Consider the following 6,466-nt stretch of genomic DNA (forward strand, 5'->3'; position numbering starts at 1 on the left):
AAAAAATGTTTAACAAATAGTAAAGAGTGGTAACTCTCTCCATTCACAAGGTACAGAACTTAGTCAGTGCTACTTACGGTACTGATTCAGCTAGCACACAGGTAAATAAAAGGTACATTGGAACAAACCCGGACACTTCCTCGAAAAAGGAAGCGCTGGGCCTGTCCTTATACCATTCATCTGACATGAGCACACAGCAGCAAAGACAGAAGAAATGTGCAAACACAAAAAAATGTTTTTAATGTGGTGGTGTGCTCTGTGTGTATTAACTTTCTTCTGCTGTATTTGTATAAAAAAAAATAAAAAAAAAGAAGTACAGTGCATATGCCCATTATCATGTTAACACCAACCCCCAACAATATGTTGAATGTAAATGTTGCACACAGGGTACAATACCAAGTGAATGCCTACCTTCCTTCCATGTAAGCTTTTCACCTTTCTTTTTTCTTTTTTTTTTTTTTTTTTTTACTACTTGGCTTTCCAAGCAATTGTATAACATAAGCTGACATACACTGATACAGAAACATCAGAAAACAAATGTATAAACCAGTCAACTTTATTCCAACTTGTATTTCCGCAAAGTAGAGCATGGCTGACATGTCACTGTACAAATGCATGCACAGAAATAAAAAAAATCAGGGCACCATTGAAAAACAACAATAAATACATGGGTAAAACAAACTGGATGGAACCAATGTAAAGGAGATGGCTGAAAGTGAAATTGGTGGTCAGCTCCAACATCAGTGTGTGTGTGTGGACAATTATTTCCAGCAAACTGGTGGACTGAGTACAATGGACACACATCAATGCCTCCTAGAAAGGATCGACCATTATGACCTTCAACCATGGACGCAAGATCAAGAAAATGGTTCCAACATGATCTGCAGATTTAAAATGAGAGACGGAAAGAGAACCAGTAAGGGAGAGGGAATCGAGATTGACCTCAGAATTTTACTCTAATTCTCAATGACAGACAGATAATCAATGGGGGGGGGGGGGGGGGATATGGATGGTTGAGGGAGGAGGGGAGGAGAAAGAAAAGGGGGGACAGACCCAGCTAAGAGAGAGAGACTGGAGAAAAGGCAGAAGAGAGAGCCAGCAAGAGACTGATGTTTTCATGGTAGTTGCACATATATCATAAGAATTAACAGTACGGTCTAAATGAATTTATTAGTAGTTTTTTAGGTTTTCCTTCAAAATTAAAAGCACTGTGAACAGACACCAACATGTGCACACACACACACACACAACCCCATCCACCTCCTGACACTCTTACATATGAACCACACACACACACACAAAAAGTGACAATATATGTATGCATGCACACACACACTATGTATGTGCATGCATTCACATGTACATGCCCAAGATACATGTGCACACATGTGCAATGTACATAACATGCACAAACAATGCATGTGAGCACCTGCAGAGACCCATCTGCATATTACAGTGTTTGGAGAAAGATGACACACTCAGCCAAATACACCAACACCTGTCTTCTTTTCTATCTTCCTGTGTAAAAATGATCAGTACTTGCACTTTTCTTCTGCAGAAATCTTTCAGTTCAGTTCAGTTCCGTTACTCAAGGAGGCGTCACTGCGTTTGGACAATTACATATACGCTACACCACATCTGCTAAGCAGATGCCTGACCAGCATCTCTAGCAGCCAGAGAAAAAACCCTTAAATGAGGAAAAAATGAAAATAAAAATAATGTAATTATTTGCATATCCTGTGAGCAAGGGCATAAAAACAGGACAGGTGACGTCACCAGATACCAATCCTGCACTTCAATGACACAAACAAGGCTCGAACCCACAACTCTCATCAGCTTTTCTTACCAGAATGCTTTGAGCCAAACCACCATGGTGACCATGTCAGGGATAAAACATTCAACACAAAAAGCACACAATGTCTAAAACTTTGACAATAAGAAACTGACAACAAAATAATCATACTTCACTATATTGCATCTGAGATACTTACACACCGACTTTCTCAAGGCCTGACTAAGCGCGTTGGGTTACACTGCTGGTCAGGCATCTGCTTGGCAGATGTGGTGTAGCGTAAATAGATTTGTCCGAACGCAGTGAATCCTCTGAGCTACTGATACTGATACACACTGACTGACAAACAGTGACGTTGGTTAGGCCTCATGTCCATATCAACATAGCTCAACACACCCACAGCTGGTGCAGTGAAACTAACAAAACAATGACTGATAATTCACTTTGGAAAGCTTTGTAAATGGAAGTGGTGAGATGTGATTTAACAGTATTTGCCAGCGGTAGCAACACTTTGAAGCTGGATGGATGGTTGAATTTTTTCATTTGCAATGTACAAGTCTCAAATTTCACAATATTTTGAGCAACACAAAATCATTTTCATTTTCTCTGCAAAATTGATGATAAATTTTCTTTCCTATGGACTTTCTTGAAAACATAGTTTGTGTACCTTTAACAGTGATAAGACTAACTTCAGACAAACTGAAAATATTCTAAACCCAATTTGTTTTATCATGTTTAGGTATAGCTGTAAAGCTAGAGATGATCTGAATGAGCAACAGAATGAAAATCTGTCATTTGAATTCATGGTCTTTGTCCATTCTTGCTTGTGGAACATGATTAAATGTTCCTGAAATCAGGCAAAGGAAAAAAAAAATCTCAGTTACTCCCTGATGCCTCAAAACTTAAAAAAATAAATAAATTTTTAAAAAACCAACATGTGTAACATGAAGGATGCCCATATTTTCCAATTTTGTTCATGATGATATGAAAGCATTTTATATCTTTTAAATGGCAAACAATCAGTAGGTGTCAATATCAAACACTTCCTGTACATATATACGGTGGGTAGCATCCTCTCTCGCTGCAGACTATTAGATGAACACTTTGGTCGTACCATTCAATTATCATGCAAACAAGTGCCCCGTCAAGGGCTGTCACATTGTGATCAGATCACTCCTGAGGCATAACTTTTTGTGACATGTAGAGTTTCAATGATGGAAACACTTGATTACACCATACATTAACTCACTCAGTACGGCCAGTCCTCTCTTCTCCTCAACACAGACCCCTCGGATGTCCAGTGGGTGTCTGAATGACCCAACCTTTAGCTTCCGTCGTCAGAACTGTGGTATTCTTTGTCAACATTCACCTCTTCAGTATAAGAGCGTTCCGCTTGCGATATTTTGATGATGGTAATTGGGATGAAACGCTGTTAACGTCGTCTCTTTCATCGTTCGTATGGAGAGAGTTAAAACACATTATTACACCTCACATTAAAACAACATAACCAAACTCATGAAGCTGTATTCCAGAGATCACTCTGCTTACTGCAAAAAAAGTACATGTAAAATACCCCCCCCCCCCCCACACCCCCCCACACACACACCCAAAATAAACAAACAAACTTTTTTTTAAAGGCAACACTGGCAAATAACAGCAGTCTGGGCAGCTAGCTAGTGCCCTTCTTACCTCTCTGTACTAAAAAATATCTGGCAACTATCTCAACTTCTGCATACTAAAGTTTTGTCAGTAAACACAAAACAAAGGACTGGAAACCCAAAGAACAGATGGCCAATGACGACATCCAAAATCAAGGGGCAGAAGACGAAGATGAGTGACAGAAAAAAACAACACAAAATCTACTGCTGGGCTTCTGAAAGCCGGAGACAGACACTCAAGGATTAACGACATCAAAGTTTAACGCCATGCCACCAGTCATCCCTCTCGAGATGTTCTCATACTGATACTATGATCAATTTTCTACTGTTCGCAACATGCTGCGCTTTCCAAGGAGAGTGTGTTTCCAAAATGCAGCGCCACCCTTTGTTTTTCTGCCTGCAATTGGCTTTGTTTTAACAATAATAATTAGTATTTATATAGCGCTGAATCTTGTGCAGAGACAAATCAAAGCCCTTACAATCAAGCTGGATTTTTTTCATTGAATTTTTGCCAGGGACAACCGTTTGTTGCCATGGATTCTTCTTTTTTGAGGGCTGCAACTCCCACATTCACATGTATGTATGGGTGGGTTTTCACGTGCATGACTGTTTTACCCCACCATGTTGAGAGCTAACTCCGTTTTCGGGGGGGCCATGGGTTCTTGTACATGTGCTGAATGCATGCTGCACACAAGACCTTGGTTTATCGTCTCATCTCAGACCATCTCCACGCTGATCACAACAAGTAACCAACACCAAGATAACCCACATCATCCACAGTGCGTAACCATTACATGTCATGATTTCCTGAAGTATAACACCACTCCCCGCTGGTCCCATTGACGGCCACACACCCCTCACAATCAACATTCCTTTTCCTCAAGTAGTAATAGTAGTATAAAACTAGTAAGCCCTGACAAGTCTACATCATTTAGAAAATAAACTGACATGCACTTGGTGGGTGTACTTTTGCCCTTTTTCAAAGCATTTAAATTAAGTAAATTCCAAACAATGTAATCCTCAAAATATATGCATGAAAGCTTAAAGTACATAATCTGCTCAAAAGTAATAACCAAGATCTAAAAGTAAACATCTGTTTCAAAAGTCATGTTGGTACACCCAGAGAACTCATTCAAATAAAGAACACGACAAACAGTTCACAATCAAACTTGAGATTTGTTCAAAAAGCAGCAACAGAAAAATGCAAAATTCACTGAGCACCAAAAAAAACCAAATGCATACGAAATATAATGGTCAAGACCAAACAGATATGGAATTTGTTCCGAAAACAAAAATGTCTGGGTGATATGGCAGAACACAAAGTGACAAAAAGGACAATTCTGAAAACAAAGCATGGCTGTCTAAGTGACAGAATATAAAAACAACAAAAAACTGCCAAGCCCATGATAAGCATGGGTTTTGCACATTCCCAAACTCATGCAAACATCATAGTGAGAATGTACAGACCTTCAAACACAACCTACTTAAGTATATACAATTATCATATATTGTCCATTCTACTTCAGTTGTCTGTGTACCAGCTAATGTAATATATATATATATGTATCGAGAGAGACTGAGAGAGATAGTTAGATGTACACCTAAAACTCTGCAGGTATTACACCATCAGCTACTGATGTAAACAATTACATATGCACACGAGCCATGGAAGTATTCAAGTAACACTCAAGACTGGTTTGTTGCCTATATATACAGGTACAGAAATTCACTGTATATTATGCGCAAACATTAAAATAAAAAGTCTAGTAAGCTAAAGATTGTCAGCACTTGTTCCTAAGTGGATGTGTTCACACAGAACTGTCACCAACACGAAACAGACTGAACAGCACCAAGAAGATTCACTGAACGCTGTACTCTGATCAGTTGGGTTTGTAACAGACAGCAGTACAGGATTGCCATCAGACATGCATACCCCAGAATCTATCCATACTACAGCCCCCAGAAACTTGGAAGTATAACAAATCAAAATTATCAGGAACACCATGGAACATTTGCTCACAGACATAGAACAGCACATTATACAGATCACAAAGAAAAGGGGTCAGCTTGTCGCACAGCTGTGATGACATCTCTGGTACTGCCTGCCTTGGGTGGTATATGGTGTTCTGCACACATCGTCTTCATCACAGCTTAACTCATTCAATCCTGCACCCAAGCATTGCTCTAGTTTTGAAATTTGTTTCCTTAAAATGGTTTCCACGTTCCTGCAATGTATACACCGTAATGAAAGAAAACTAACCTCTATAGTATTCCCAGCTGCGTCCAGATGTATACATTTAGAGGGGGGAAAAACAGTTGATTTTGTATATTTTCTGTGTTTCGCCACATCAGTATGAGAGGGAAACCTGCTGAGGCTGTTAACTCGCTGAGGTTGAATGGATTAAACTCTTTTCAGTGAAATTCTTATATATTCCTCTTAGTAGCCATGTTGCTTTGCCGATTCATTCTGCAGCCTTTCTAAATTTGTCAAAGCTGATGCTGAAATCGTCTGAAGAAGTCAACTGCACATAAGTTCATTTCTTTCCAAAACAGACACATATTTTTTCACATTTTCATAAAACAGTGACATTTTTGTTGCTTTTCCAGAACAAATACCGACAAATCAGTACAGTATGCATGACTTCACCGTCTTGCACACACTTCACACTGCGCTAACTGATACACCCACCCACCACACACCACACAATGGAAAACGTCTCCACTTTCACATCGCATGGGTGTCTATCAATATCACTTGAGATCATGAGCAAAATATATTCTTCCAAAGCCAAAACATTAAGTACACAAAATATTAAGAAAGAAAAGAAAAATCTCTCCAATAATAAATTATTCTAAATCAAACTAAGCATTTCTAGTAACACACACACACACACACACACACACACACACACACACACACATTTAATGACAAATACACTACTCTAACACACTGATACATAACTTTTTTTTTTAAACAGACAATACAATTCAGAAAAGCAATTTTTTCGCAAGAAAA

The sequence above is a fragment of the Babylonia areolata genome, unplaced genomic scaffold, assembly GCF_041734735.1.
Source record: "Babylonia areolata isolate BAREFJ2019XMU unplaced genomic scaffold, ASM4173473v1 tig00002737_3, whole genome shotgun sequence".
Taxonomy (NCBI): domain Eukaryota; kingdom Metazoa; phylum Mollusca; class Gastropoda; order Neogastropoda; family Buccinidae; genus Babylonia; species Babylonia areolata.